Source organism: Leptodactylus fuscus, chromosome 3 (genome assembly GCF_031893055.1).
Source record: "Leptodactylus fuscus isolate aLepFus1 chromosome 3, aLepFus1.hap2, whole genome shotgun sequence".
Classification (NCBI taxonomy): domain Eukaryota; kingdom Metazoa; phylum Chordata; class Amphibia; order Anura; family Leptodactylidae; genus Leptodactylus; species Leptodactylus fuscus.
Genome location: NC_134267.1, coordinates 216,207,785 through 216,233,498, shown reverse-complemented (window position 1 = coordinate 216,233,498; position 25,714 = coordinate 216,207,785).

Below are 25,714 nucleotides of genomic sequence, written 5' to 3'. Positions count from 1 at the left end.
CTCTCAGACCGCACTTTCAGTGTATCATTTGAAGGCTCTGTTTCCTCCCCTCTTTCCCTTGCTGTTGGGGTTCCTCAGGGCTCAGTTCAAGGCCCCCTGCTCTTCTCTCTCTACACAGCCCCCAATGTCCCCCGCTCTATGATATCACTTGTATTACCATAGTACAAGGTAGCCGGGAGGACAATAGAAGAGGTGCAAAAAGAGGTCAGTATTCAATTCACCAAAGTTGTGTGGCTTGGACTGTAAGTATTGTAATTTGGGCTGGAATGGGGAGAACTGTGGGTGTCACCAATATATGTGTGGGGGGCAAATAGGACACTATTACCTATGGGGGGTGGAAATAATAAGGACACTATTTCCAATGTGTATTAGCAATATGTTAAGATCAGCCTTGTGGTTGCTTTCAATGGGTGATAAATGTAACTACACTTAACGGGGTATTCCCATGACGCTTGTTCACTAACCTGCAGGCTGTTGTGCTCTCTTCACTTCCTGCTTTTCTCAGCACATAGGTGGGCGGGGTTTCACTTGCACAGGATTGGTTGTAAATGAATTACCACAGTGTGAAGCTGATGTAGCAGAGCTGGATTTGAGTTAGTTTGCATTACATACAGAGGTAACAGACTCCCTATCTCAGCCCTTATCAGCCAAATTCAATTAAACCGACTGATAAGAGCTCAGAAATCCCAGAGCTCTCACCTCCCCTATCTGAGAAGCTCCGCTACTTATTAGACACAAACAGCTCAGAGCTGCTCCCATCCCCTCCCTCCCCCTGAGAGCAGGCAGCTACATCACTTGACAAATGAGCAGATAATCCCAAGGGCCATAGAAACGGAGTGTAAACAATGAAGTGAATAAATTAAGATAGCGGCCAAACACAGCAGTTTTGATAAAGCAATGCATTTAGGAAAAGTCTTAAATCCACATAAACTAGCAATATAGATAGGATCCTTGTGATGGGACAACCCCTTTAAGTGGCATAGCTTTGTTTATACAGTCGCAGAATGGCCCTTGCCAAAAATGAGTTTGACACCCCTACTGTAGAAGATCTCTATAAAATATATATAATATATTAATATATATATTATAGGACTAGTGTTTGATAATGATGATATATGTGGTCTTCTGATTGTTATGATCAGAAGGCCACAGGAGATCCTGGAGTCCATTGTAAGTGAATAGACTGTCCTGAAGCAGCTCCACAATCCTAACATTAGCCAGCCATTATCACTTAAAAGCCAGTCCGCGGCCGTGATCCTAGGTAAATATTGTTAGATTCTATTCTGCAGTGCTGTAGGTCCTCTAATGTGCGGGTAATAAAAGACAGGTGACCCCGACATCAGGGTAAGCTCCACATTACACACAATCAGGTAGGGGTCAAACACTCTATATCCCACACAATGGCCGCCAATTTCTACATTACAACATATTATATAAACTTTGCCAGTACTCACACTGGAAGACAATATGTGATCAGCACAGACCTCCCATACAAATCTAAGCGGCCCTCGGGCACTACCCATCTGCCTTACAGTTTTAGGTCATAGGAAACTAATGAAAGATCATCTGCTCTCTGACCTCTGCTGTGGGCCATGGAAGGTCAGTAATGAGGATACTATGTTCAGATGTCTGCTGCGGTACAATGACCGGCACTGTGAGTCTGAATATCCCCTACAGAGAATGCCCTCAGATTGGGGATCATGCACGCACAGCAGATTAAAGGCACAAATCCGCTCTTAACTTCAGTGGCGGCAGAAGGCAGAAATTTGATAACACCAGCAAAACACACACAAGCATTGATCACTTCCCTACCATAAATAGATGTTACGCTGAGGAGCAGATGCCCCGTGAAAGGTTACAGAACGTCCCACTGAAATTTCCAAAACAACTCACGTATTATGGCAGGATACACGGTAGAAAAGTGACTATAAACACAATGTAAAATAATGGAGAAAAACTGGGCGCCAAAGAATTTAAAGGGATTGTCCAGCTTTAGGTATGTTGTCCTTATTTCTTGTAAGATCTCGGCTTGCTATTTCTGATAAATTGTAAATTTAAAAATTTTTGCAAAATTTGGAGGTTGGGAATTTGTACCTAAGACTTCTCATAGCTGAGGCTTAGTTGCAATGTAGCCCGACTAAACAACCCCCTGTGAATAAAACAGCATGAGATCCAACCTGAAATGGTCAGGATTAGATGTGAACCATATAGGGATCACAATGTACATTTTTCCCTATCAGTATGTCTTTGGAGTATGGGAGGAAACCCATGCAAACAAGGGGAGAACATACAAACTTCTTGGATGTTGTCCTTGGCAGGATTTGAACTCAGGACTCTAGCGTTGCAATGCTAACCACAGAGCCACAGTGTTGCCCCCTTTAGGCTCCGTTCCCAGCACATTCTGACACGTGTCAGAGCGAGGCACTTCAAAACAGATCCCATTGACTTACGCGCGCTACACATTGAAATCAATGGGAGGCTTTGTAACTAGAGATGAGCGAGTACTGTTCAGATCAGCCGATCCGAACAGCATGCTCCATAGAAATGAATGGATGCACCTGGTACTTCCGCTTGGATGTAGCCGGCACGCTTAACGCCCTGCGTGCCGGCTACGTCCATTCATTTCTATGCGAGCGTGCTCGCTCCTCTCTATTTGTAACCCATTGATTTCAATGTGTAGCGCGCATAAGGTGGCACCCATTGAAGTCAATGGGATCTGTTTTGAAGCGCCTCACTCTGACACGTGTTTACATGTCAGAATGCGTGGCGCGTTACTCCGTGGGAACGGAGCCTTAGATGTGAACCTATCTCTAAGTGGTGGGAAACAGAGACAATTCCTGGGCCCCAATGCAAGATATGTAACGGGGCCCCCACTAACCATGTATTATCTATAATTCTATTGTCTTCGTATGTTGTGGAGAGAATTCTTGGCCATCTGCAAGTCCAGGGCCCAATTACTATCTCTGCACCTCCTATAGAAACAGAAGTACGTCCCTGGATGTACACAATCTTGCTTCTATTCACTGACATCAAAAGACATCTTAAAGTTAAGGCCTCACGTAATGGGCTGCAGCAGAAAAACCGAGATGGAAATGCATTACACTATGTGGGGCCCCGGCCTAGAATTGGTGGCACACAATGAGGCAGACTTATTATGCTTTTTCTGGCGTACGAGGCATAAAAGTCTCAATTTTTTGTGCAAATTGGTCTTTGTAGAAAAAAATTCACCTTTTTGGAGGCGCGGTCAGGAGAGTGTCTTGGACCTTGACCTTGACAGATTTATCATCATTTATACTGGTTTATTGGCATAAATCAGCTATGAGTTGGGGCAGATATTGAGATCCATCGCCCATGAATTATTATTATTATACTCTATGGTCTCTTCAGACCCCAGAGTATAACATGTGGAGGTCGGTAACAATAATACAGTCATAGTCACCTTCTGTCACTTCTCCGGGGATCTGTTGCAGCGCACAGCGTTCATTTCTGGGTGTCTTCCAGTCTCTTCTGAGTGACGAGAGCTGCCTTGGAGGGCCCGAAATGAAACTGGCAGGCAAACCTTGCAAATATTTGCAAAAAGAATCTTGTAAGGTTCACCCATCTCTAGCCAAGAGTGATTTATATTACCGTACCCGTGGCTTCAGTAGCTGCAGTAAGCAGCAGGGAGTTATGTAAAGCATCAAATTAATGATCTATCCTTTAGATAAGACAATAAAGAGGATCTTTCATGTCCTCGGGCACATGCGGCTTCATATATACCGCTAGAAAGACGAAAGTGTACTTAATTCAGGGCGCTGTCGGCTTTCTTGTTACATGCCCCGATGGAAGCGCTATCGGTGCCGGTACTGATCATTAATGGTGAGGAACGGCCCCCCCCTCCTGCTAGTATACATAGACTAGTACTGGGGGGCTTTCCTCACGGCTTAGTGTCATGGCTGGGCAGTAAGGAACGCTACCTCAGAGTATAGCGCTACACACAGTACTGTTAGGAGGGGCGTTCACAGCTAGACTGGCAGGAACGCCCTTCTGACAGTGAAGAGCTATCGGTGACAGCACCGATAGCTCTCCCACCTGGGGCACATAACGGGAAAGCCAATAGTGCGCGGAATTCAGTACACTGTCATCTTTCTAGCGGTATATAAAATCGCATGTGCCCGAGGACATCAAAGGTCCTCTTTAAGACAAGATTGTTGGGGGGCAACACCAGCCCCAGCACGGATCATCTGTCCTCTTAGTAGTGTATGGAGTCAGAAGCAGATGGATCCTTACACTGTGTAGTGACCGGGACTCTAATAGCGCAGCCTGGTCACTGTATAGTACACTGAGCCATACACTTCTGGCTCTGTACATTGTGCAGAATAGTGTTTGATAATGAGCAATGGATACCAAGGGTCTTACTGTACATGGAATTGTCCTTTTTGTCATTTTGTCTTTGCATGGCTCTGTTCACATTGACATCAAAGGGTTGGTTTGCAGTCTGAGCAGAATTGACAGAAATATCAGCATTGGATATGTCGCTTTTCTTTGCGTCCAAGTGATTGCACCTACAATGATATCTGATGGACACTATTAGAAGTCCATAGTGCCTACTGGGTGCCAGTGGTGTCTGTAGGGTGCAGTAAAGCATGGCGGCTTCCATTTCTAATGATAAGCAATGTGAATCCGGTATGATGTGTTTTGAGGACAGCAGGGGGCCAGCCATAGTATCCGCCAATACAGCGCCCACGGGGGTCTTATCAGCCATCTTTCTTGGCCTCTACATCTGTTGTAGGTGATATAGGGACGAGATTAAGCCCTACATAACCAGGCAGATTTTTCATGAATCCTAGTATAACTGGCCGACCACCCCCATCAGAGCTTTACATGTTCCCTTTTCTTTCCCTAAACTAAATAGAGCCGAACAGAAATTTTAACAGCTTGACAGACATAGACGACCCAAGGATTTCTATTTATGGGGGTGGAGGGGTGTCCTTTATTGTTGATGTTTTCCTGTTAGACCGTGCCTGACGTCCATACCGCTAAACCCATGCGCCCCAATTAATTTACGCATTTAATTACATTCTCGCTCTCCGTTCTTCTTCATCGGGGCCTGGATTTGGGCACATAATAGGTGTAATAATAACGATAATGGAGGCTGGAAGAGGGGGGACAATGAAAAGTACGTAGCTGGAAGTTGGCGGTGAAACACACAAACAGCTGGCTGAGTTATTTTACTTAGAGGATCAGAGGAAGAAAAAGGCTATTAGTTTGGCTTTACTGCGGGACACATCTTTGTGCTTAATAGTGGGAGCCGTGGCTCTGTACACACCCTGTGAATTCTCCTTTTATTCCCTTAATCACACGTACTTTTCATGACAGTCAATCCCATTTTGTCGAGCGGCACCATGTAATTATGTCTGTAATTGGCAGTGAATTCTCAATACCTGAGACCCAGGTAAAAAAAAAAAAAAAAAAAAGCTAACACCTGCCCATACTAAAGCACCATGATGGAGGCAATAAACCTACACAAGCAGCTAAAATCTTATCGTAAACCCTTTTCCCTTTTCTTGCAAATTTTTGTATGGATTTTGTATTTTTTCCATATGATAGGCCATAAATGTCTGAACGTTAGTTTGATCAGGAGATCCCCAGACTGCAAGTTATATCAGCCGGAGGTAGAGGCTACATGAGAAGATGGCCGTGCATAGGTATGGCTCCTTCCATGGAAAAACCAAGCAACATTGAAGGCTATACAAGTTATGGTGGATAGACATCTGAGGCCCTATTCACATCTGCGTTCGGGTTTCCATTTGCATGCCCTCAAACGGAAACCTAAGTGTAAAAAAAAGGGGTTACCGGGAAAAATCACAGACCCCATAGACTATAATGGGGTCCGTGTGGTTTCCGCACGGCACATGAGGAGAGAGAAGTCCTGTAAGCAGCACTTATCTTTCCTTGTGTTTTCGGTTTTGCTGGTTTACCTTGGGTAACCAATTTTTTATGCGTATAGGTTTCTGTTCAGGGGGGACCCCAAGCAGACTACCTAAACAGAGATATGAACCGGGCCTAAGAGAGCCATCTCTCGGCTATCGCTCCCTATCCCCAATACACATGCATGCTCAGTCCAGTCAAACAGTGTATATGTAGTGAATGGGAGAATGAGGAATACACTGTCTGACACCTCTGGTGGCACCTTATATCCCCGAGAACAAAAACTTATGTACCCCAAATAATTTTGCCCTTGAAAATGGATAATACTTTGGCTTCACCCACATTTAGACATGTAACCTAACTGGCCTTAGCTATTGAGTCCAGTACATGCAGGCTACACCTCTGAGGTCAATGTCTGGCTGCAGCAGCCATGCGAGTATGTATGACACGTCACTGCCAAATAGAGATTGGTGGGGACCACTGGGATGTCTGTGCAGGTGCAATAGGGGATTTAGTAACCGAATACTTGGTCACTGCTGAAACCACCTCCGAGAACTTCCTCTGTGTCAAGAGACACCAAAAAGTGGGAGAAGAGACAGCATGTGTTTGCAAGAGGGGGGAACTAGGGGCAGATGTAGGGGGGTAGGTAAACTGAATGCACATGGAGAGGGGACATTAAACTAGGGGGCAGATGGAGGGTGACATTAAACTGGGGCAGCTGGAGGAGGATATTAAACCATGGGGGGTAGCTGGAGGGGGACATGTCTGCCTCTAGTTGCCCCCAGTTTAATGTCCCCTCTAGTTTCTGCTAGTTTATACTGGGGCACCAGTAGAGGGACGCAATATTGTGGGACATTTGGAGGGAAACATTATAATGTGTGGTGGGGGGGGGTATAACGTTAGGGTGACTGTAGGAGGATTTTACTTTGTGGGGTACATGGGAAAAATGATTGAGAATGGGCAGAGTCAGCAGAGAAGTGGGAGGAGCTAAATTTACCGCAGCGCACATGGCCTTCTAGAACCGTTACAATTTCTTATGTGGCCCCATGGGAAAATTAATTGCCCACCATGCGGACAGGAAAGTAGATAGTGAAATACTTTCCTGTCCGCACGTTCCTTGCGAAGATCTCGCGGCTAGCACACGGAAACCATTATAGTCTATGGGGATCTGAGTGCTTTCACTGCTCACCGATTGCAAATGCGTTCGGTAGTCCATTCGGGGGGTCCCCATGCAGACTCCCCCGAACGGATTACCGACGCAGATGTGAACGAGTTCTAAGACGTTGTATGCCACTGGCAATGTATGTTGACAAATACCTCCATAGTGTGAAAGCCCCCTTATAAATGTGGTTCCCCGCCATGACAGATTCACTTTATTAATACTGCACAAGCACAACCATAACTTGCTCGAGGACTGAACCTCGCACTCAGGCTGCACATGTGACAGGCAGGAAGGCGGTGAGGTTTCATGGCAGCGCGGCGCTCTGACTATCTGTGTGAATTCTTTATTAGTTGTACCAGCCGCAGTGAAAGAGCTAATTGTAGTATTTTCTCTCTTATGCACGGTCTCTGTTTCCATCTGACCATGTCAAATCCTAACTGACTGTATTGACCATTGACTGGTTGAGCAGAAAAGAAAGAATGTGCTGTCAAAACCTTCACCATTCCCCAGGAAAGTCAGTGTTTCCCTAACAGAGGGAAAACATGAAGCGATGTGATTACAGGCAGCGCAGCGGTGTGTCTCCATGTATTAAAGCCCGCCACTCAATGTCCTTCACTATATGAGGACACTGAACACTGGGCCGGGGCAACTGCAAAGTGTCTACAGCTCTAGACATCTCCAGCTCAGCTGTTCCACTGGAACAACATAGAAAAAGCAGGGAATTCATGGCTTGGGTACAGTCCAAAATATTCAGCCTATACTGTAATAGACTGCAGGTTTACTTTGGAGCTGGGCACAACTTTCTTCTATCACCTACAATGTATTGCAAAAATATTCACCCCCCCTAAAGATCATAAGAAAAGTCTCGATTACAAATAACAATTCGTCTGTAAGTATATGGCACAATACATTGTTTGTATAGGGCAGATCTCTATGCCCCCGATCCATACAGAGGAATCCATCGGATGCCATATTGCAGAATATTTTTACTTGGGGAATATTTTTATTGTAAATCAGTAAGTTCTTTAACCACTTTGTATAGTTGAGCGATAGGGATCGGAAAAGATCGGATTCCGATCGGCGAACGAGCAAATTTCACGATCGTGTTGGGGATCAAGATCGGCTGGAAAATGAACGGAAATCGGATTTAGAAATTTTAAGATCGGCTCAATCCTAAGGGCTCGTTCACACATGAGCAAAGGGGAGGTTTTTGACAGCGGATTTCGCGTCAAAATCCTCCCCTTTACAATGGTGGTCTATGCAGACCACCGGGCTTCTTTTCTCCGCTAGCGGCAGGCTGCTCCTAGCGGAGAAAAGAAGCGACATGTCCTTTCTTCGGGCGGAAGCCGCGCGGGCTGAGCCGCACGGCTTCCGCCCAGCGGCAGCACCCTCCTATGTCGGCTCATTCATTTGAGCCGACAGCGGAGGGGAAAGCCGTGACCACGATGGTCGCAGCAGGCGGGTTTTGACCAGAGAGAGACACGGCTCGCGGCTCTCTCGGTGTCAAAACCCACGCGGGCAGTTCACGTGTCAACTAGCCCTAAATGTGACTTTTCCCATTGAGAAGCATTGACTAGGGTTGAGCGATCGGGATCAGAAAAGATCGGATTCCAAGCGGCGATTGAGCAATTTTCGAGATCGGAATCGGCTGGAAAATGATCAGAAATCGGATTTTAAGATCGATCCTGAAATCTCTAGATCGGCTCAACCCTAACGCTTTGTGACTGGGCCATTTTCCCAGGTTCATGACCATTTTTTTATTTTTATTTTTTGGTACATGTGGTTTTGAAGGCTAAAATTGCTTTTTTTTTAAATTGAATTGTTAGGGCGGGTTCACATCTGCACCTCGGCCTCCGCTTTCAGGTTTCCGTCTTCTGCCGGCAGGAGACGGAAACCCGGCAGACAGTGTCCGCCCATGAGCGCTTGTGAGCGTCTTGTGGTCTCTGCGGCGAAATGGGATTTTTTTCCTAACAGGAAACAAAGTCAGACATGCAGGACTTTGTGTCCGGTTAAAAAAAAAACGGTTTCGCCGCGGAGACCACGAAACGCTCAAGGTGCTCCAGGCGGACACTTTGCAAACCTATTCAAATGAATGGGTTTGAAAAGTGACTGTCGGTTTCCGTCTCCTGTCCAGTTTCTTGGGCAGAAGACGGAAACCTGAAAGCGGAGACCGGGCGCAGGTGTGAACTCACCCTTAGTTAAATTTTTTTGTAGAGTTTCAGGATGCCTATGGATTTATTTTTATGACATTTATGCTTTTTCATGGTTCACCGAACACCGCGATTTGCACTTGGTGGAAACGCCGTGGGAAAAATTACAGGGGATGGGATTCTAGCAATTCTAGGGATTCATGCTCACTCTGCCATAAAAACCACAGTGCGGACATGCTGCGATTTACAAAACCGGTGCGGTTTTGTAAAGATATTATACACCCTTAACTGTAGAGCGTTACCAGTCACCATTACTTTTTACACACTAAGCCATTGCACAATGCTACTTCTCTTTTCTTGGTAAAATAGACAACGGTAATGGGCCACTTCCCTTTCTTGTATGCTGAATTCAGTTATAACTTTCTGGAATGACCAGTGAGATAACATAAATAATAAAATAAAGACTCAGGATCCTAATAGTCACTATTATTATGATGTGTTGATCCAAAAGATGGGGAAAAACACTGAAATGGTTGGCTATGGAAGGTGGTTGTTCAGATTGTACACATGGTACAGGTAAAATGACAAGCTGTGTCTACGACATAGATGGTGGTTATGCCATAAAAGCATATAGGCACAGTCATATATAAGACACCATGCCCACTTCGCACGGCACGGTTTTGGAAATCGCAGCATGTCAATTATACCTACGGAAACGCCAGCGGTTTCTCCATCTTTACTAATATTATAAATGTGAAAGTTTGTAGTTTGGATGTTTGTTCCTCATCATGTCTAAATGGATTTGCCTCAGATTTTACACATACATACCGTAGCTCCCGGATTGAAACATAGGCTACTTACTATCCCCGCAGACCACCGGACTTCAACACCGATTTTCACTTTGGATCCGAGATGATGTCATCTCAGGCCCTTGAGCCGTTCCCCGATTGGCTGCCGCTACTGTGTGGGCAGAGCTATTGTACGGCCTACAAGGAGAAGAAAATGGCATCTCACAAAGCTTCGGAGCGTCCCGCACAAGTGGCCGTGGTGTGGAGCCACAAAAAGTGCATCGGCTGTGCTCGCTGTATGCACACGCCGGGTGACTGAAGTGTTCCACCTCTGCCAGGGAAGGGGTCGCCTGCACTGCCGTTGGCAACGTCGGTTCGGCATGCTGTGCCGCAGTGGCCTATGCAGTCTGCCAGACAGTCCGGGATGTACCGACCACAGTATCGCATCTAAAGCTTTAGTGAGTGCACCGGGTGATTCAGTTCTGCAACCTATGCCACGGGAGGGGGGTTTGGGGTGGGGGAGAAAGGGGCATGCAGGGTGGGGGGGCACACGCCAGGGAAGTTTGAGAGGTGGGGGGCCCCAGAAAGTGGTGCTGGGCAAGGGGCCTGCGGGAGAGGGAACTGCGGGAGGGGGTGGCATGGGCGCAAGGGAGGAAGGGGCAAGGTACGAGGGAATAGGGGGAGAGACAGGGGCAGTCAGTAGGTTCAGATGCCGCAGGGCCAGGCGGGGGGACAAAGGGGGCCTGGGGCGCGCAGAGGGGGGCCCGGGGGTCGCACCTCGGATCATAACCAAGAGCAATTGGCTAAATATAAGCAGTTCAGCACCAACGCCAACCCGCAGACAAAAGTCGCGGGCAGATGCTAGTAGGTCATAATTGTAACAGAAAGTTCCATGTGAACCTACCCCAACTTGACCCATATTCCTAAGAATATCCTGGAAACCCTTACGATAACTCATCAGATTCCTCTCCAACATGGTGATATTAATAATATTATTATAAAGTGTCATTACTAAAATCAGGCAACGTGTGCGTTGAAGCAATATGTGAAGTATTGCAAAGAAAATTCTGTTGCAGTAAAAACATGAGAAAGTGAAAAAGATTCTTGTGGTATTTTTGGTTTCCTTCTTACTGGTGGCTGCAGAACGGTATCAATACAGGGAACTTGTGGTGAGGGAAGTTATGTTAATATCAGATAACATTGCTATGGTGTGGGCAATGAATTATGTACCGGCTGACTGAGGGCCAGTGGTGAGCATGTAAAGGTGGCTGGTTTTATGTTCTGGAAAAATATTTATGTTTGTAGACCATGTCCTGTCTCAGGAGTCTACAACATGATACTGACATTATCTCATTTCAGTTTAAGGTTACATTATTCAGGAAACCGGCTCTCGTGGGAAGTGTCACAATTTTCGTTGGGTCGTTTCATCTTATATAAACACATGCCTGATATTTTTACCTACAAGGAACTACACGAGGACCTTAGAGGAAATGTGTCCTGGTACAGACGGTTGGGTGATATTGCCTAATCTTTCCTCAGTAAATACAAGTACGTTACAGACAATGTACGTTGAGACTATAAAGCTGTAAAGCTACAGATGGGGACTTTATGATATTACTTGAAGTGAACCTGCCAGGTGATTTCTCCTGTCCTATCAGAGACCAGGATATGATAGAGGAAGCTCCATCCAGCACCTAAAATTTTTGTAACGTGGTTCATTACAAAATGGTTCACTCATCTCTATCTGTAATATATGGGTTTATATAAAAGAGGGAGAGAAGCTGAGCTCTGTGATATATAGGGTTATATGATAGAGGAGAGAAGCTGAGCTCTGTGATATATAGGGTTATATGATAGAGGAGAGAAGCTGAGCTGTGTGATATATCCTATTAATATTATAAATGTGAAAGTTTGTGGGTTTGTGAGTTTGGATGTTCGGATGTTTGTTCCTCAATCACGGAAAAACCGCTCGACCGATTTGGCTGAAAGTTTCCACAAACATAGTTAATACACCCGATTGCGCAATAGGCTACTTTTCGTCACAATAGCGCACATACGTTTGTGCCAGGACCCCCACAAAACCCAAACTCACACCACCATCTCTGCAATCTCACACACTTTGGACCATAGCAAGCCACAAAATTCACATTGCCCTCTACAGCCTCACCCCTAACCCCACACAATCACATATACATATACTTTACCACTTTGCCCCTCACCTTAACGATACTCCAGGAGGCTCTCTTTAACGCTCTGGAGCAGCCATGTTTGCCAACCCCCACCGCTCTGACAATCCGCGACACCGCCCACCCATGTCAATACCTCTAGGCGGTCTAATAAATGCAAAAAAAAAACAAGTTTAAAAAAAGTAAAAAAATATATAAAAAAAAAATAAAAAGGATTAAAAATTCAAATCACCCCCCTTTCCCTAGAACACATATAAAAGTAGTTAAAAACTGTGAAACACATGCATGTTAAGTATCCCCACGTCCGAAATCGCCCGCTCTACAAAGATATACAAATATTTTTCCTGTTCGGTAAACGCCGTAGCGGGAAAAATGGTCAAAAGTGCCAAACCTCCATTTTTTCACTGTTTTGATTCTGATAAAAATTGGAATAAAAAGTGATCAAAGCAATAACATTTCCCGAAAATGGTAGAACTACAAAGTACACCCGGTCCCGCAAAAAAAGACGCCCTATACATCCCCGTACACAGACGTATAAAAAAGTTACGGCTGTCGGAATATGGCGACTTTTCAAAAAATAATTTTTTTCAACAGTTTTGGATTTTTTTTAAGGGGTCAAAATGTAAATAAAACCATATAAATTTGGTATCCCCGGAATCGTAACCAAACACAGAATACAGGGGACATGTCATTTGGGTTGCACAGTGAACGCCGTAAAACCAAAGCCCGTAAGAAAGTCGCAGAAATGCATTTTTTCTTCAAATCCACCCCATTCTGAATTTTTTCCCTGCTTCCCAGTACATTATATAGAATAAATAATGGTGGCATCATGAAGAAAAATTTGTCCCAGGAAAAATTAAGACCTCATATGGCTCTGGGAGCGGAGAAATAAAAAAGTTATGGGGTTTAGAAGGAGGGGAGTCAAAAACGAAAATCAAAAAATGCCATTGGCGGCAAAGGGTTAACTTCAAATACTTCTGTCCCAAAGTCACTATGTAAAGTTTCTCACAACACCGTATATATAGCAGCTCAAATACAAAGTAACTTCAACACAAAAGTCTCACGTATTCTCTGAATTACAGCAAAAACAAGATATAAACTTACATTTCATATCCCATACCTTATACACACTACAAAAACCTTACCCACGCCCAGGGTCGGACTGGCCCGCCGGAGCACCGGGGAATCCCCCGGTGGGCCCCAGGCCCCGACTATATAGAAGCACTGGTCAGGGGCCCGATCGGGATGTCAGGGACTGGTTCGGGCCCCTGTCCAGTGCATTTGCATTGATAAACTGAGCGATGCTGCTAGTGGCAGGGGCTGGAACAGTAAGCTCGGGGCCCCAGGCTGCTGGCAGCGCTGTAATGAATAAAGAAGCACGGCTGCTGCAGTTTTCCAGGGCCCCGACACTTACACAGAGCCGAGGCCTCCTGCCAGTGCAATCTTTGGAAGCGATCTCTCTGCAAGCCCGGACTTTCCCCCCTCCCCCTCCCAGCAGTGAGTCATCGTTTACATCGGCCCGTGTGGGGACAGAGGAGTCTGCTGCTGCTTCACAAATGTGAGTATATTTTTTTCTTTTTTTTTGGTAAAATGTAATATTTAATATGTATATGTGTACACTTGTTTAACCCTTAAGTGCTATCATGGTGTCTATCATACACCACTACCATACACATATCACTATGATAGACACCATGACAGTACTTAAGGGTTAAAGCATGTGTCTTGTATACTGTGTGAGGACTGTATGTTTGTATACAGGTATGTGTGTGTGTATATACAGCATTCTATAATAATGTGTGAGTGTATGTATATATGTTAGTATATATGGTATATGAATGTATATAAATGTGTATATGCTAGATATATATCTATATATAGATAGATATCTATATATATTTATATATAGATATATGTGTGTGTGTGTGTGTGTGTGTGTGTGTGTGTGTGTGTGTGTGTGTGTGTGTGTGTGAGTATACATGAATGTATATGTATGAGTTTGTAGGTAACTGTTGCAGTTTTTGGAAATCGCAGCACTTATACCTACGGAAACACCTACAGTGTCCCTATAGGTATAATGGAAGCAGAAAGTCCTCAGAGCAAACCTCTGTGGAGTTTCTGCAAAAAGCGCTGCAGGAAAACTGACATGTTGCCGCCGGGGGTTTTCCCACAGCGCTTTTTTGCTGTGGGACGCTGTGTTAGGTCTTATCCTTATAGTGTGATGTACAGTATATTGAGCTGTTAAGGAGGAGCTCTTACCACCTGGGGCACATGCGGTTTTATATACCGCTAGAAAGCCGACAGTGCGCTGAATTCAGTGCAGCTTTCCCATTCTGTGCCCCCGGTGAAGAGCTATTGGTCCCGGTACTGTAGCTCTTCATTGTCAGAAGGGCATGTCTGACAGTCAGTCAGGAACGTTCTTCTTCCCAGCAGCGCCTATTACGCTGTACTGTGAGATCGGGGAGGAACGCCCCCTCCCCTCCTGATAATGTTCGTCCATAGACGTGTACTGGGGGGAGGTAGCGTTCCTCACCACTCAATGTCATCACTAGGCGGTAAGCAAAGCCCCCTCACACAGTACAGCGCAATAGACGCTACTGTGAGGAAGGACGTTACTGATTGACTGTCAGGAACGCCCTTCTGACAGTGAAGAGCTACGGTACCAGCACCGATAGCTCTTCAACCGGGGCACAGAACGTGAAAGCTGCACTGAATTCAGCGCACTGTCGGCTTTTTAGCGGTGTATAAAACCGCATGTGCCCCAAATGGGGAAAGGTCCTCTTTAAGGATTAGGCACAACAGTGAGACGCAGTGTTTTTCATTGAGCTTTTGGTCCCCAGCACCCTGTTATGCTCCTGCCTCTGTCTGTTCAGTCTCATGGCCTTATTTCTGGAAATCCTGTATCTAATTGGTTTCAGTGGTCCCATGAGGTGCAGGACTCCCAGCAAGGAGGCGCCGGCACAAGACTAAATGGACACTGGCGGCGAACAATGGAGCAATGGGGACAGGTGAAGGCGCTTTTTATTTATTTTTTATTTTACACCTCCCGCCAGGCAAATGCATTGATCCAATTCCTGGACAAATCTTTAAAGGATTTATCCAACTTTATAATATTGATGGTCTGTCCTTAGGATAGGCCGTCAATATTACATCTGTGATGAAACAACAGCCAGGACCTCTGCAGATCAGCAATTCCAGGACAGCGCGGCTATAGGTAATGGTAACATTTCTAGGAGCAGCGCTGTTCACTTTCCATACAGAGTGTAGCAGTAGGTTTAGGTAGTGTGTTGTTGCACTTTGTATGGCAGGTGAGCAGCATAGCTCCCGAGATGGTATTACCTTTAGCTGCCCTGTCTCGGCATCGCTGGTCTGCAGGGTCCTGGTGGTGGGCCCCTAGAAACAATTCCACTGGTGGGCCCTAGACACCCCAGTCCGACCCTGCCCACGCCTGTATATACACACTTCTACAATCACCGCAGACGAAGTCGCGGGTACCAGCTAGTAGGGTTATATAACAGAGGAGAGAAGCTGAACTCTGTGATATATAGGGTTATAGGATAGGAGGAGAGAAGCTGAGCTCTGTGATATATAGGGTTATAGGATAGAGGAGATAAGCTGAGCTCTGTGATATATAGGGTTATAGGATAGAGGAGAGAAGCTGAGCTCTGTGATATATAGGGTTATATGATAGAGGAGAGAAGCTGAGCTCTGTGATATATAGGTTATATGATAGAGGAGAGAAGCTGAGCTCTGTGATATATAGGGATATATGATAGAGGAGAGAAGCTGAGCTCTGTGATATATAGGTTATATGATAGAGGAGAGAAGCTGAGCTCTGTGATATATAGGGTTATATGATAGAGGAGAGAAGCTGAGCTCTGTGATATATAGGGTTATATGATAGAGGAGAGAAGCTGAGCTCTGTGATATATAGGGTATATGATAGAGGAGAGAAGCTGAGCTCTGTGATATATAGGGTTATAGGATAGAGGAGAGAAGCTGAGCTGTGTGATATATAGGGTTATACGATAGAGGAGAGAAGCTGAGCTGTGTGATATATAGGGTTATACGATAGAGGAGAGAAGCTGAGCTCTGTGATATATTGTCAGTGGTGAACCTAGCTTCTCTGCTGCCTGAGGCTAATTATAGAAAGACTCCCCTTCCAAAATGAATTTAACCAAAATTTGACCCAAATTTTCCAAAAGTTTCAGGTTAACACAAACCCAAATTATTTGGGATTTGTCACCCTCAAAGCACTTTTATATTGAGGAAACTCCATAGTATATGTGTGGGACGGGGAGAGATGAGTAAATATAATATTTGATTTGATTTGATTTGATTTGATTTTGATTAATAGTCATACTCATCTTGCTTCACCTCTCCTGGGTCTTCTGCGGACAAAGTGTGAAAAGTCAAAGCATCATGACATTGACGCATCCCATGTGTCCACTGAGGTCCAATCATGTTATGTCAGTCAGACATTGGAATTGGCTTAAAGAGGATGCCTATGGACTGTCGGGCACCCAGGAAAGGTGAGTATAACTCTTTGTACCCTTATACCCAGTTCACACCTGCGGCCGCTCTCTGCATTATCCAATCTGGCGGATTTCCATCTTCTGCCCCAAGAAACTGGACATGAGATGGAAACCTGGCGGTCAGCTTTCAAACCCATTCACTTGAATGGGTTTGCAAAGTGAACGGCCGTGTGCGTCTTCTGCCTGTCCGTGGTAAAACCGTTTTTTATAGCTGGACACAAAGTTGGACATGCAGGACTTTTTTTCCGGTTAAAAAAATGGTTTAGCCGTGGAGAGGCAGAAGACACTCACAGGTGGTCACTTTGCAAACCCATTCAAGTTTATGGGCTAGAACGGAGACCGGGCGCAGATGTGAACCCGCCCTTATAAGTTCGGCCGCTACCTATTGCACTATTCCAACATGCAGCAGACAATATTCTTCTCACTTACCCCACTCCTGTCCTGCTGGGCCTCCGTTTTTGCCTCCAGGACGCAGATGCTGAAGAATGCTACAGCGCCCTCTGGAGGAAGAAGTGAAAGCTGAACTGGACAGGAGTGGGCATTGTTGAGTAAAATATTGTCCGCTATGTGTTGGAATAATCCAAAAGATATAGGCCAATTTTTTAAAAAAATGCCATCTCTCTGTTTATGCCAGGAGGCGCCGCTTCAGGCCATCGCCTCGGCTCATCTCAAGGCAGGTGGACCCCTCTATAAAGGGTTATATGATAGAGGGGGGTGCAAGGATTTCCCACTGTGTACCTTTGACCTCAGATATATGTCACTCCAGTGTGAATGCATCTTAAAGGAATTTTACAGCTGTCCATTTTTTACGAACCCCTGTCTCCTTTATCTGCTCCTTGACAGCTGTGTGTAAGTAGACTGGAGATGGAATGAGCAGACGATGGACAAGACGCGATTACATCACTGACATCTGAAGTGGCACACAGGAAGTGGGATCTTAAGGCAGATTGAAAGGAGGTGATGAAAATGGCGCTGTCAGACAAGTGGTCATCAAAGGAGCAGACGTTATCTCCTGAACACTTAGACTAATAACTGGGCCTGCACCATCTTCCTCTTAATAATATCCCAGAATGAACCCTTGGCAATGAGCGGTAATGGCTTTGGCTCGACGACAGATGCGGTTTCGTTGAAAAGAAGATGATAAACATCTCTCAGCATTTAGTTTGGCTCGCTGACACTTGACAGTACTTTACTTCCTATTAGACTCTTAAACAGGTTTCCAGCTTGATGTGCGGCTTAATCATTGTATAATGAAAACTTCTGCAACTTTCTAATATACTTCGCCTCTCAGTTCCTCACTCTTCTCATGATCACTGCTGGCCGTGAGTGGAAGATGGAAATGGGTACTGTGATTTATTGGGCTAAAGATATCAATAGGTCATAAATATCAGACTGGTGGGGGTCTGACACCTGACACCCCCACCGATCAACTGTTCTCAGAGAATGGAGCAGGAAGCAGGCAGCGCTGTTCTAGTGGAAAGACGAAGTTACTGCAAATAAGCTCCCATTTACTCAAATAGAAGCTAAGCTGCAGTAACATGGTTTGGCCACTACACAGAGAACAGAGTTGTCTGCTTCCTGCTCTATTCTCTGTGTATCAGCTGCTTAGAACAGCTGAGTGGTGGGATGTTGGGTGCAAGAACCCCGCCAATGTAATACTGATGACCTACACTTAGAATTGGTCATCAATATTTTTAGCCTGGTGAACCTTTTTTATTATCAGATTGGTGGGAGTCTGACACCTGGCACCATCACCAATCAGCGGTTTTCAGCACCTGATACACAGAGACTAGAGCAGGAAGCAGACAGCTCTGTTCCCCGTGCAGTAGCCAGACCAGAGTACTGCAGATCAGCTCCTATCCATTTGAGGGGGACCTACAAACTACATCCCAATTGTGGACATACAAGAATGGGGCATGCTGAATTTCACCATGCCCAATTCTTTACTGTGTTGGGGGATAGCAGTTGCAAAAATGTGCGGCAACAGCTTATCTTACCTACTAAATAAACAAGCATGGAGGTAAGCATGGTTGGGATTTCAGTCTAGTTGTAGTAAACTCTTAAAGGGGTTGTCCAGTTCCCTTTTTTATCGACAACCTATCCTTAGATCCCAGGTGACGATCCTCACAGATGTTTTATTGATCAACTATCCCGGTCGTACTCTTTAGACATACACTTGAGCTATTGATATACAATTTTTAATGTAAGATTAAAGGGGTATTTCCATGAAACTTGTTCATTAACCTGCAGGCTGTTGTGGTCTCTTCACTTCCTGCTTTTCTCGGCACATAGGTGGGCGGGGTTTCACTTGCACAGGATTGGTTATAAATGAATTACCACAGTGTGAAGCTGATGTAGCAGAGCTGGATTTGAGTTAGTTTGCATTAAATACAGAGGTAATGGACTCCCTATCTCAGCCCTTATCAGCGAAATTCAACTAAACTGACTGATAAGAGCTCAGAAATCCCGGAGCTCTCACCTCCCCTATCTGAGAAGCTCCGCTACTTATCAGACACAAACAGCTCAGAGCTGCTCCCAGCCTCCCCCCTCCCTGAGAGCAGGCAGCTACATCACTTGACAAATGAACAGATAATCCCAAGCGCCATAGAAACGGAGTGTAAACAATTAAGTGAATAAATTAAGATAGCGGCCAAACAAAGCAGTTTTGATAAAGCAATGCATTTAGGAAAAGTCTTAAATCCACATAAACTACCGTAGCAGTATAGATGGGATCCTTTTGATGGGACAACCCCTTTAATGGATGTCACTCAGTAGTATCTATCACAGGTATACCTCCAATGTCTCTGCCGGGAAATCCTCTGGTGGAAGCCTCAGCTGGACACTAGGGAGCAGAGCATGTAAAGCCTGACACAAAGGTTTAGTAGTTTGCCATGGTGTCAGGTCAGGGTCGGACTGGGGTGTCTAGGGCCCACCAGTGGAATTGTTTCTAGGGGCCCACCACCAGGACCCTGCAGACCAGCGATGCCGAGACAGGGCAGCTAAAGGTAATACCATCTCGGGAACTATGCTGCTCACCTGCCATACAATGTGCAACAACATACTACCTAAACCTACCGCTACACTCTGAAGGGAAAGTGAACAGCGCAGCTTCTAGAAATGTTACCATTACCTGTAGCCACGCTGTCCTGGAATAGCTGATCTGCAGAGGTCCTGGCTGTTGTATCATCACAGATGTAATATTGATGGCCTATCCTAAGGACAGACCATCAATATTATAAAGTTGGATAAATCCTTTAAAGATTTGTCCAGGAATTGGATCAATGCATTTGCCTGGCGGGAGGTGTAAAATAAAAAAATAAAAAGTGCCTTCACCTGTCCCCATTGCTCCATTGACCGCCGCCAGTGTCCATTTAGTCTCGTGCCGGCGCCTCCTTGCTGGGAGTCCTGCACCTCATGGGACCGCTGAGACCAATTAGATACAGGATTTCCAGAAATAAGGCCATGAGACTGAACAGACACAGGCAGGAGGATAACGGGGCGCTGGGGACAAAAGCTCAATGAAAAACACTGCGTCTCACTGTTGCGCCTAATCCTTAAAGAGGACCTTTCCCCATTTGGGGCACATGCGGTTTTATACACCGCTAGAAAGCCAACAGTGTGCTGAATTCAGTGCAGCTTTCACGTTCTGTGCCCCGGGTGAAGAGTTATCGGTGCCGGTACCGTAGCTCTTCACTGTCAGAAGGCGTGTCTGACAGTCAATCAGTAACGCCCTTCCTCACAGTAGCGTCTATTGCGTTGTACTGTGTGAGGGGGCTTTGCTTACCGCCTAGTGATGACGTTGAGCGGTGAGGAACGCTACCTCCCCCAGTACACATCTATGGACGAGCATTATCAGGAGGGGAGGGGGCATTCCTCCCCCATCTCACAGTACAGCGTAATAGGCGCTGCTGGGAAGAAGAACGTTCCTGACTGACTGTGAGACACGCCCTTCTGACAGTGAAGAGCTACGGTACCGGGACCAATAGCTCTTCACTGGGGGCACAGAATGGGAAAGCTGCACTGAAATCAGCGCACTGTCAGCTTTCTAGCGGTAAATAAAACCGCATGTGCCCCAGGTGGTAAGAGCTCCTCCTTAACATCTCAATATACTGTACATCACACTATAAGGATAAGACCTAGCACAGCGTCCCACAGCCAAAAAGCTCTGCAGGAAAACCCCGGCGGCAACAGATCAGTTTTCCTGCAGTGCTTTTTGCAGAAACTCCACAGAGGATTCCTCTGTGGAATTTCTGCTTCCATTATACCTATAGGGACACTGTAGGTGTTTCCGTAGGTATAAGTGCTGCGATTTCCAAAAACTGCAACATTTACCTACACACTCATACATATACATTCATATATACTCACATATATATATATATATATATATATATATATATATATATATATATATCATATACACATGTATATACATTCATATACCATATATACTATATATACTAACATGTATACATACACTCACACATTATTATAGCATACTGTATATACACACACATACCTGTATACAAACATACAGTCCTCACACAGTATACAAGACACATGCTTTAACCCTTAAGTACTATCATGGTGTCTATCATAATGATGTGTGTGTGATAGTGGTGTATGATAGACACCATGATAGCACTTAAGGGTTAAACAAATATACACATATACATATTAAATATTACATTTTACCAAAAAAAAGAAAAAAATATACTCACATTTGTGAAGCAGCAGCAGCAGCAGACTCTTCTGTCCCCACACGGGCCGATGTAAACGATGACTCACTCTGAAGAGGAGGGGGAGGGGGGAAAGTCCCGGCTTGCAGAGAGATCGCTTCCTAAGATTGCACTGGCAGGAGGTCCCTCGGTGTAAGTGTCGGGGCCCTGGGAAACTGCGGCAGCCGTGCTTCTTTATTCATTACAGCGCTGCCAGCAACCTGGGGCCCCAAGCTTACTGTTCCAGCCCCTGCCACCCACTAGCAGCGCTCAGTTTATCAATGCAAATGCACTGGACAGGGGCCCGAACCAGCCCCTGACATCCCGATCGGGCCCCTGACCAGTGCTTCTCCTGCCTATGCTTTTTCTTAAAACGTGCAGCAATATATAGTCGGGGCCTGGGGCCCACCGGGGGATTCCCCGGTGCTCCGGCGGGCCAGTCCGACCCTGTGTCAGGTTCTGCTGTATTATTATCAAATCAAATTAAAAAAAGCTTTATTGGCACGTCCGAATAGATATTTGGCATTGCCAAAGCTAGTAAAGTGTGGGGGGGGGGGAGTTGGACTCGGGTGGGTGAGTGGTTGGGGTGGGGTGGGTGGTTTGGGGTATAACAGTCCATGGAGTCTCATCTTCCTCTTCGTTGGTGACTGCTATATGGGGAGGTGGGGTGGGGCGGGGCGGTTGGTTTGGGGTATAACAGTCCGTGGAGTCTCATCTTCCTCTTCGTTGGTGACTGCTATATGGGGAGGTGGGGTGGGGTGGGGCGGGTGTTTTGGGATAAATATAACAGTCCGTGGAGTCTCATCTTCCTCTTGTTTGGTGACAGCTGGACACGTATTGGGCAGCGATCTCCACAGTGGCCTCTTCTTCTCCCAGTAGGATGTAGAGTTTCCTCTTCTCGTCTGCAGATATGAAGTCTGGGATGTGGGCAGAGAGTCTTTGGTAGTAGACGGCCCTCACAGCTGAGTATTTGGTGCAGTGTAGCAGGAAGTGGGTCTCGTCTTCTAGGGCCCCCTGGTCACAGTGCTGGCACAATCTGTTCTCCCGTGGCTTGTATTATGTTCTTATCATAAAGTATTGTTGCTGTGTCAATAGATTCACATCACTCCATCAATAGACGTGGTGCTCAAGTAGGGTTCCACCCCGTATGGTACATTTTGGATACACTCAGCACTCAGAGTACCCGTGGCCCTAGGGCCCTTTTACACTTGCTGACTTCTCCTCCATGTTTGATATTGAAACAAAGTAGTTTAAATTTTGTCATGAAATTATGAAATTATCATTACATTTCAACAAACTAAATAAATCAGCAGTACCAGACTACAGATGAAACTTCCAGAGAACAATTACCCTTTCTCCACTAACTGGACTCTTTTCGCTCTTCCTCTGACATTCACTCTGAAATCTCTGCTGAACCCATCTTGGACTACCATAAAGGACAGTCCGTTCACTGATTCATCAAGTTACAGCTGTCTATAGAACTCTAGGGAGAGGAGAAAGGGAGGAAAGAGCTGTGTGAGATAGAACCAGAAACTCAGACATAGACAGAGTGCAACTTATAGTAAGTTTTCTATCTCACTCAAGTGCTTTATTCACATTAATATTGCTTAGTATTACTGTATATCAGTGTATTGGTGGTTTTGCTGCTTCCAAGTGAGTGACGGAGAGTTAGGGAGCAGAGTCTGCTGTTCTTATGCTATCCATGGGAGACACGAGACAGCTAGTCTTCATGCACCAGCTCACGGAGAACAAAGAATTAAAGACAGGTCCTGCCGAAGGGAAAACTGCTAAAACTGCAACTAACATAATGTCCAGAAATAGAGTTACTCCTCATGTACACACAGCTTATCCTGAAAGGTCACCTGAAAGTGTAGGTATGCTTCAAGCCAGGGCCGGCCGAGCTGGACTACTATTTCTTGGGTGCTAAACAGACACAGCTTAAGGGGTCATTCACACGATAACTCACGGCAGAATCAGCGCTGATAAAAAAAAGACTCCTATTGACTTCAATGGGTTCCATCTTCCGTGCGAAACACATTGAAGTCAATGGGAGTCTTTTTATCAGCGCTGATTCTGTTGCGAGTTATCATGGCAGAATCAGCGCCACTTTACTCCGTGTGAATGACTCCTTATTTAAAACTGCATGACTACAATAATCACATTAGTAGTCAGGTGAGAAGCTCAGAGTATATATTGGGATTCATGGATACCATGATATCCCCCAGTTGCCTGATATACAGCAACTAGTTAGGCTGCCTTCACACGGAGTAACGCCGGCTGCCATTCACAGCCGTACATGCGAGTGCTGCGGAAGGCTCCCAAACACTTCCCATTCACTTCATAAAGCCGGCGTTACGAGCGCTCCCATTGAAGTGAATGGGAAGTGTTCGAGAGCCTTCCGCAGCGCTCACGTGTACGGCTGTGAATGGCAGCCGGTGTTACTCCGTGTGAAGGCAGCCTTAGACAGCAGTTAAGGGGCACCAAGATCTGACTTGCCATTCTAGCAAAGCCAGTCCACTTTAACCCTTCCTGCCAGAGGAATTTTTCGATTTTTGTTTTTGACTTCCCATCTTCCAAACCCCATAACTTAAGCCATATGACAGTTTAATGTTTGTGGGACAAATTATTCCTCATAAAGGTACCATTTATTATTGTGTGCAATGTAGTGGGCGGCTGGAAAAAAATTCAGAATGGGGTGGAATTGGGGAAAATGTGCATTTGTGTGACTTTCTTACGTGCTTCACGTATGCGGAATTCACTCTGCAGTCAAAATGACATATCACCTGTATTCTATGTTTCAGTACCATTCCGGGGATACCAAATTTAGATAGTTTTAGTTACATGTTAACCCCTTAACAACAATCTAAAAATTAGCAAAAAAAGGTTTTTTCTAGAAGCCACCATATTCTGACATCTGTAAATTTTTTATATTGCCGTGTACGGGGTATGGGCACTGATCGTGGGCATTCTAGCAAATCCCAGCCACATTGTACAGGAAAAATACGGGCCGGGGAAACACTGTGGTTTCCAAAACTGTTTTATAAATCGCAGCATGTCAATTATATCTATGGAAACGCCGGCATTTTCTGTAGTGGTATAATAGAAGCAGAGGAAACCTTGCAGACAGACTGATCAATTAGACCAGAATTTATACAACAAGAACAAGGTATAGGGAGGGATGGCGGGAAATGTTTCTGCCATTTCTTCTGGTGAGAGAAAGAGGCAGAGACCGGAGACCCCCCCCCCCCCCCCCCCCGACCTTCCCCTTCAGTAACCGCATCTTATCCAAAATCATTAAAATTAAATATACAGATTAATTACTCCAGGACCTCTTAGTCACCCCCTCCCAATGTCCTGTTTTCCCTTTGTTTAGTATTTTTGGAAGGGGGTTCAAGACTGAGAAGTTTTGAAGATCAGTAGTAAAGGCCCCCTTATCTGTCTATGCACACCGCCATAGGAATAACTATAGGTGGTGCAGAGCAAGCAGTTGTACCCAGTCCTAGTACATGATAAGACACTTTTTTGTGTGGCCCTTCCTCAAGTTTTTTGCACATGGTTGAGACAAAGAACAAATTTCGAGCTTTCAAAAGATAAAAAAAGCCCCCCCCCCTGATATCCTCATCTTCTATATAAGTCACTTCAGCATTATCTTGCACGGTTTCCCGGATAATCAGGCAGTAAGCCTGCGGTAGTGTGAACAGGAGCGCTGCAGCGCGATGTCTTCAATAGGAAAGGCGTGACAAATGATGTCTGGCTGCGGTCTAAGTGCGTGTAATACCCCATGAGCCACCATTTTACAGATGTCGGAATATAAATGCTTTGTCCTTAATTTACCAAGTCACCCTGGAGCAGGGAAGAGAACGCGACATAATAAGGAACGTAATATTTGTCTTAGGGTTATTAGCATGTAATGAAGGCTAGGCTTAGATATATGCAGAATGTTCTGGGAGGGTATGGTATAAAAAGCAACTCATTGTATGAGCCAGAATGTCGCATCTCAAGCATGTAGCCCTAAAACTGGCCACTAGGGGCACTGCTAGTATCTTAAAACATATGGTGGATCTTGGGGTACCATGTGGTATCATGTTTAAATTATAAGCCCCACATACACTTCGATAGATAATAGTATAATGTATTACTTATACCTCAATGTAATACTTTTATACCATGACTAAATAATATGACTATATAGTGACTGAATAATGCCGTCATACAGCGAATTATACCATTTTATATTTACTTAATAAGATGGCAATAAATTGATT